This window comes from Fundulus heteroclitus, unplaced genomic scaffold (assembly GCF_011125445.2).
Source record: "Fundulus heteroclitus isolate FHET01 unplaced genomic scaffold, MU-UCD_Fhet_4.1 scaffold_48, whole genome shotgun sequence".
NCBI classification, from domain to species: Eukaryota; Metazoa; Chordata; class Actinopteri; order Cyprinodontiformes; family Fundulidae; genus Fundulus; species Fundulus heteroclitus.
In genome coordinates, this window is record NW_023396901.1 from 1,837,713 (window position 1) to 1,845,149 (window position 7,437).

Sequence of the window (7,437 nt, forward strand, 5' to 3'; positions counted from 1 at the left end):
TTTATGTGTGTGTGTGTGTGTGTGTATGAAAAACAGCATTCTTCTTGGATGTAAAAAAAATTGCTATCATGGCTTTGTCAAGCTGCTACCTTATTAAAGCAGGAAAAAGACTAATAGAAAGTGAATCCAGTAGAACTAGTGAGTGTCGGGAGAGAGAAGGCTGCGTTCAAGTGACATACAAACATCAAAATGGTATCTGTGACCTATTTGTTGGTACTCGCCGATACCGATACCACCATTTTAGTGCGGTATCGGCGCCCCGGCCGATACTGGTATCGGTATCGGTGCAACACTAGCTGCAAGTAGCTTTGGATCAGTCTCTATGGTCTGTAATGTTTGTCCATTCCTCAAGTCTAAATTACTCCAGCTCTGTCATGTTGGAGGTTCTTCTCTTGTAAACAGCAATCTTCAAGTCTAACCACAGATTCTCAATTAGATCGAGGGCTGGACTTTGACTAGGCCATTCCAACATTCTTAATTTCCCCTTAAGCCGCTCGAGTGTTGCTTCAGCAGTACGCCTGGGGTCATTGTCCAGCTGCAAGGTGGACCTGCATCCGGGTCTCAAATCACCGACAGACTGAAAATTCTAAATTTATTTGAATATTAAATATTATTGTATATATTATTGTATTTAGCATCATCCTTCGACTCGGACTAGTTTTTCAGTCGCTGCTGCTGAAACACATCCCCGCAGCACGGTGCTGCCACCACCATGCATCACTGGGAGGATGGAGATCTAGGGGTAATGAGACGTGTGGAGGTTGCACCAGACCTTTTCTTTGGTGGCCTAGAAGTACAATAGTGTCATGGGACCAGAGCCCCATGCTCAGTAGTCGCCTGCGTGCCGTTTGGCGAACTCAAAACAAACCTTTTTATTTTCAGCACTAAGTAATAGCCTTTTTTCTGGCCACTCCTCCATAAATATTTGGCTTTTGAAGGTAATCTGTTGCACCAGAACTGTTAGGGGCTTCATGATGTGATGCTTGTCAAACACTGAAACCCCTCATCACTGCAAAAATGGATCTAAAAACAAGTAAAATGTTCTTAAATTTAGTTTATTCGTCCTTGATTTGAGCCAGTAAATAAGATTATCTGCCAATGGAATGAGTACGTTTGCCCCTAAAATAAGACAATTAGACATCCTGCACTTGAAATAAGATGATGGAGATGAATTGTTCCCATTTTAGGTGGAAAAATCTTATTCCATGGGCAAATCATCTTATTTATTACCTGATCAAATCAAAGACTAATGCACTCATTTCAAGAAGATCTGACTGATTTTTAGTTCTGTTTTTGCAGAAACCGGGGCTTTAGGTGAAGGATGATGACTTCCTGTCAGAAATCTGCTAGTTTTCACTCATATTATGCAGATCATATGTAAGCGTGTATAAGTTTAGAAATGATTTATTAAGTCTCCTCACACGGCGCGCAGACGTTTGAGGGCCACAGAGGTTAGCCACGGTCGCGCCTCAGCTTGTTGACATTTTGCATGATGGTTTCATATCTGATGATGTTAATTATCCAGTTATCCGGAGATTTTTATTTTTACACTGCAAAAACAGAACTAAAAATAAGTACAGTTTTCTTAAAATCAGTGTATTTGTCCTTGATTTGCGCAGGTAAATAAGATGATTTGCCAATGGAATAGGATTTTTCCACTTAAAATAGGAACAATTCCTCTCCATCATCTTATTTCAAGTGCAGGATGTCTAATTATCTTATTTTAGGAGCAAACATACTCATTCCATCGACAGATAATCTTATCTACTGGCTCAAATCAAGGACGAATAGACTAACTTTAAGAATATTTTACTTGTTTTTAGATCCGTTTTTTGCAGTGTATACTTATTCATAATGTAAATTTTATTTATTTATTTATTTTTTACTTTAAACTGCACGTGATTATAATCAGTCCCAGCTCTTTGCTGTGTTTTTATGGTTGACTTTTCTACATTTTGTTTGTTTATTTTAATGTAATCTCTTAATGTTCTGGTGAAAGCCCAGCCACCTCTTGACATTCCCCCAAATTGCTGAAACTCACGCCTTCACTGTTAATTGGATCTGGCCAGCTTTCTTTTTTTCTTTTTTTTTTCTATCCTTTATTCAATGAACTGCCTCTTGCTTCTTCACTCGAGCGCGAGTGAAGAAGCAAGCAGGACGATAACCCGGCGAACCGAGTAAACTCCGGTTTTCCATCCGCTCGGGCTGCCGCCGACTTGTCTGTTTAATGGAACGTCACGCATGTGAGCGATCAAAGCGAGCGACTTACAAGCGGCGGAGGCCTGCACTCTTTCTGCGACTGCTGCACATGGGCTCTTGTAGAGGTAGAGATAAGAAGGAGGGGAAGACCCAGGCCTGCTGGATGACGAGCGAATGAGAGTCAGACAGAGAGGCCTGTGGCTGCGAGGTGATAAATTTCCCCAATAGAAGTCAACATCTGCTGCCAAGTAGCTTTATTGGTACTCCCACTCTCCAGAGAGAGGCAATAACCAGCGATAAGGTCAGCCGATGCCCACATCCGCAGCAGTGGTTTCAACTCTGCAGACCGCTTAATGTGTAGCAGGCGGGCTTTTTAGAGGCGAGTGGTGGAAGAGGAACCGGCGTTCATTACTCGGTCGAATAAACAAGATCTTATTTATTCGCTGAACATTAGATGGGCTGTAATGTTTTTTTGGGCGAATTGTAAAGCAAACACTGATTACCGGCAGACTCGTCTTTATAAGTTGGGGTCACCTATCTGCCGTCACAAACGTGCAGTGGAGGGGAGGCAGAGGAAATGTAGCATCTAACACCAAACCCCCCCTCTGCCTCCATGGATCAATGCTTTGTGGAGCCACCTTTTGCTGAAAATAACGCTGCAAGTCTTTTCGGGTACGTCTCTGCCGGCTTTTCACAGCATCCGATTGATATCTTTACCAGTTCTTCTACTCAAAACAGCTCAAACTCAGTTAGATTTCGTAGACAGCGTCCGCAAAGTTCGGGTTTCAGGCTGTCAACTGGATTTATATTTGGCCTTTGACTATGCCGTTGTAATACGTGGCGATGCTTTTATCTAAATCATCCCACTGTAGCTCTGGCTGGATGCTTGGGACTTCTAACAGGCTTCCCTCCAGTATTGCCCCATGTCTTTAGCTCCTTACACCATCCAATCGACTCTGACCGGCATCTTCGTCCATGCCGAATGAGAGCGTCCCCTCAGCATGATGCCGCCACCACCATGCCGCGCCGTGGGAACGGGGAGTTCAGGGTGATGAGAGGTGCCACTTTTCCACAACACACAACGTTTTCAAACCAGCCAGTAAGTTGGATTTTGGTCTCATCTGTATGGAGCAACTTCTTGCAGATGTTCGCTGTGCTCCCTACAAGGACTGTGACAGACTTTGAACGGCACTTCTCATGGCTTTATTCCATTTCATCAATGCCCGGACGTGTGGCGACATGGCGTGCACAACAAATTCTCCCACATGAGCCGTGGATCTCTGCAGCTCCCCCAGAGTTTACCGTGAGCCTCCACCAAACATCCCAGGACTACGGCCGTCTTCTGTGAAGACCCAGTTGTGCCTAATTGGTCTTTTACAGGCAGCTGCCTGCAGTGGATTTCATTTGGTGTTTCCAGAGTAGCAGGGAGCTGAACACAGAAGCATGCCACACTTTCCAGATAGCTGTTTCTAAAACTTTGATCATTACTTTGTGCAGGTCTGTCACAGAAAATCCTGATTAGATACGTTACACCTTCTTGACGCCGTTTGTTGGAATAAAAAAAACACACCTATAAACACTTTAAAGCCCTGTTTATTATTTTTGCTTAGTTTTCAAGGATTCCTAAAGATACAGGCCCTTTTTCCCATTAGATTGTTTTGCCTTTCTGTTCATTTTCTAGTCATTGCTTCACCAAAATCATGAAAGAATGTTGTGCTTAAGAATGAGGAAACTGAGCGAGTTGATTTCAAGAGGAAAATTAATCTACCAGCAGTAGTAGAAACACTCATTCCCCTCTGTTTGGGAGCCTCTGAAGTTATTTGGCTTTACAGATCTCCGTCGCCGCTCCTGGAGACACGGAGCGGGCCTCCAGCTGCCGCTGAGCAGCAGCTGAAACCCTGCGTGCCCACGCAGTGGAGGGGGCCCGCGGGCCCCTGAGGCGGTGCGAGGCGCGCACAACCTGACGTCTCCTGTGTGTCTCTGTGACTCAATCTGCAGACGACCGTGGTGGGAGACAGCGGCGTGGGCAAAGACCTCTCTGCTGGTCCGGTTCGACCAGGGCAAGTTCATCCAGGGGCCGTTCACCTCCACCGTGGGCATCGGCTTCACTGTGAGTAAGTCCACACGCTCCCACGCCGTCCACGCTTCTCCTCCCTCCTGTTATGCTGTTGACAGCACCCCGGCCGACGAGGACATGTCACTCCCACGGTGCCGTTTGTACTTAAGTCGTGACATAACAGAACGGACGAACAGATCCTCTCTGAGGCCCTCAGCGTGGCGGCGTGAATCAGTCTCCTGAGTGGGAAGATGCTACTTTTTTTCCTTCTTCTTCTTCTTCACTGCATTCATTACGATCGCTAACAGTTTGTTAGAGAGGACTGATTATGGTCAACTAATCTCAGTGCTGAGATTAAATTACCGGCAAGAGAGCGCAGCTAATGAATGTCACAGAGGCGAGGCGCACTGCTGCGGGAGACGTGGGACGAGGTTGTGCCAGACGGGGCTGATGTTATGCTTTGTGACAGGCTTTAGGTGGGAGACGATGGGCGAGGGACACTGAGACGCGGTGAGGCAGCATAGGGATGGTGGGGGAGCGATTAATCTGCTGTGACAGTCAAAAATCTGTGACCGTCACAAGTGAAAGGGAAAAGAACCAGCAAGGGGCTGTGAAATTGGTTTGCCATTTTACATTAGCATATGTTTATGCATGTACAGTAAGGGCATGTGTGATTCAAGGTTTGTGAGGGGGGGGGGTACTGAGACACTTTGATGTGTTTAATCCAGTTGGATTTAAAGTGGGAGCCTGGAAAAGAGTGTTTGAACTTATTGTGGAGTCTTGAGGAGTCACTTCTGGTGATCAAAGCACGCCAAAAAAAAAAGCAAAGTCTACACGGCTGAACCCCCCCATGTTCCCTGCTTCAAAACATTTCTCATCTTTAACATTTTAGGACCTTCTTAGCCTCCAGCGTTGCTCTTATTTCCTCTCCTGTTTTCCTGGAACTGATTGCTCTGTACAGTGGTGGTTCTTGGATGAATGTTGCCTCCCCCCGATCATCACTGTGAATACCGCCCTGGGCAACTGCCCATACTGGGTGTAGAAAACATTTCTCTTTATTTTTGTCAAATTTGACCCGCCAGTACAAGCGGTCGTTCCAGATTGACACTTAGAAACTTTTTCAGTGGGAGGGTTTTCACGGATGCGTTGTCTATCAAACAAGATGGGAAACAAGTGAAAGTTCTTGACTTGTTAAGTTGCAGTCTTGGTTGCTCACGATTATTCAATTTGATTGAATAAAGCAAGAATTTTACAACCAACCAATTTCTCCTTCTTGAGAGTTGACTAAAATGACGAAAATGTCAACCCTGAAAACTTTAGGGCATAGTAAGCCTAATATGGCGAGCGTCTAAGAGCCTTTTTTATTTATGTATTTATTAATTTTGTATCAACCATTATTTACAGATCAATTTTATTTATGTATTGTTTTTTTTTTATCAAAAGGAGAAAGCCGTATTTTTTTCATTAAACTGTTCTCTGTTTTGGATATTTTAGGAAAAAAAATAAACTATGTTAAATAGATGGTATGTATTTCGGTTTTTAATAAATAAGGAAAAATCTGTGGGGCTCAAGCCTCTCACAATGCATCAGCTAGCAATCGCCATCGCAATCACAAAGTGCTACTTGGATGCAATGTTTGAAAGGATAAAATACTTTAAGTGTCAGGAGATCCTGCACCACTCATCCATCACATCTCTAACTGCTCTTAATTCCCACCTGAGCGCGGTGGAGACACTGTTTGATGGTAAAGGAAGACAAAATGTAGAAAACTGTAACACTGACGTCACAATTTCCAGAGATTTTCTCGCTATCACAAATCTTTCTGACATCTGTAGCCCTAATTGCTGGTATAAAGTAGTTTGTAGTTTGTTTTATCAATATTTAGTTGCTTTATGACTTTAGTTCAGTTCCCAGCATCTTTGTTGTTTACCATCTATTTTTAAAAAAAAATTGTTGAATTCATCTGCTTAGCAATAATGCTTCCTTTTGTTGCACAGATTTTTTTCAAAAGATGTTTTCGCAGCAGGTGTGAGATGCATTCAATAACTTTAACATCTCAGACAAATTGTGTGCTTGTTTTTGCTCTCCTCCGGGTCTCAGAGGACTTGTTCCTGTGCAGTAAGTGTGGGTTGTTCTGCATTTCTGGTTCTAGATTTCTGTCCTTCACCTTTATTATTTTTGGATATTTTAGTTGGGAAAAAAAAAAAGCTTCTTAAAGACACAGGGTTATATTCTCGGCACTATTTCGATTGGGCTTCATTTGCGTCTTAAATCATCTTTTAAGACTGTTTAGGGCTATCTCCTGTCACTCCTATTAGCTTTTAGCGTTTTACTAATTGCAAACCCCAGCGTGTTGCAAAGGTTTATCGATCTGCGCGTTCTGCCTGTAAAGTGTTCATCAGAAAGACAGCCTGGGGGAAGAAACTGTCTCTGTGGCGGCCGGTTATTGCAAAATGTGCCGATGTTAGCCGGCCTTTTCCAGAACCGGGTCCTGTACAGGTCCTGGATGGAGGGAAGGTCAGTCCTGACGATCCTCTCTGCAGAACTAAATGTCCGTTGCAGGCTGGACCCATTCAGCCGCCATCGTGTGGCACAAAGTCAGACTTTGGTCTCGGAGATTGTCTGATTGTATGAAGGTTATTTTTTTGAAGGGGCTGATTTTCCGCATGGTGATGCACTTTTATACATTTCGGCACTTCCATGGCCGTATACCACCACCAGGACCCAAGGTGGATTGATTGGGGCTCGTACTGAAACCAGAGCCTTTGGTTCTGTAGCCCATCTGCTCTGCAGCTATTTGGCCTCTCATCCATGTTCTGGCTTCATCAGGAGCACTGGTTTGTGTTTGGTTGTCGAGGCAGCAGAAGCAGGCTCTGGTTTTTGCTGACACGACAAGTGTTCGTCATTGTGCTCACCCCCCCAGAGATGCTGCAGGGAGTCAGGAGCTCATACGGGCCACGGGGGTGATTGCACGTCAGTTATGCAACTTTAATGATCTCTGTGTGCCATTAACACACGGGAGAAAGAGACTGCCTGGTTGTACCGCTAGGGGGAGACAAACACTGCAAGTAAGAAAAATCCTTATTGGGCTTTTTTTTTTTTTTTTTCCAATCAGGAAATTGAGTCCGTGAAACCATTTTAGATATGTATGAAGTGAGGAGGTGGGATAATTGGTGATGTGC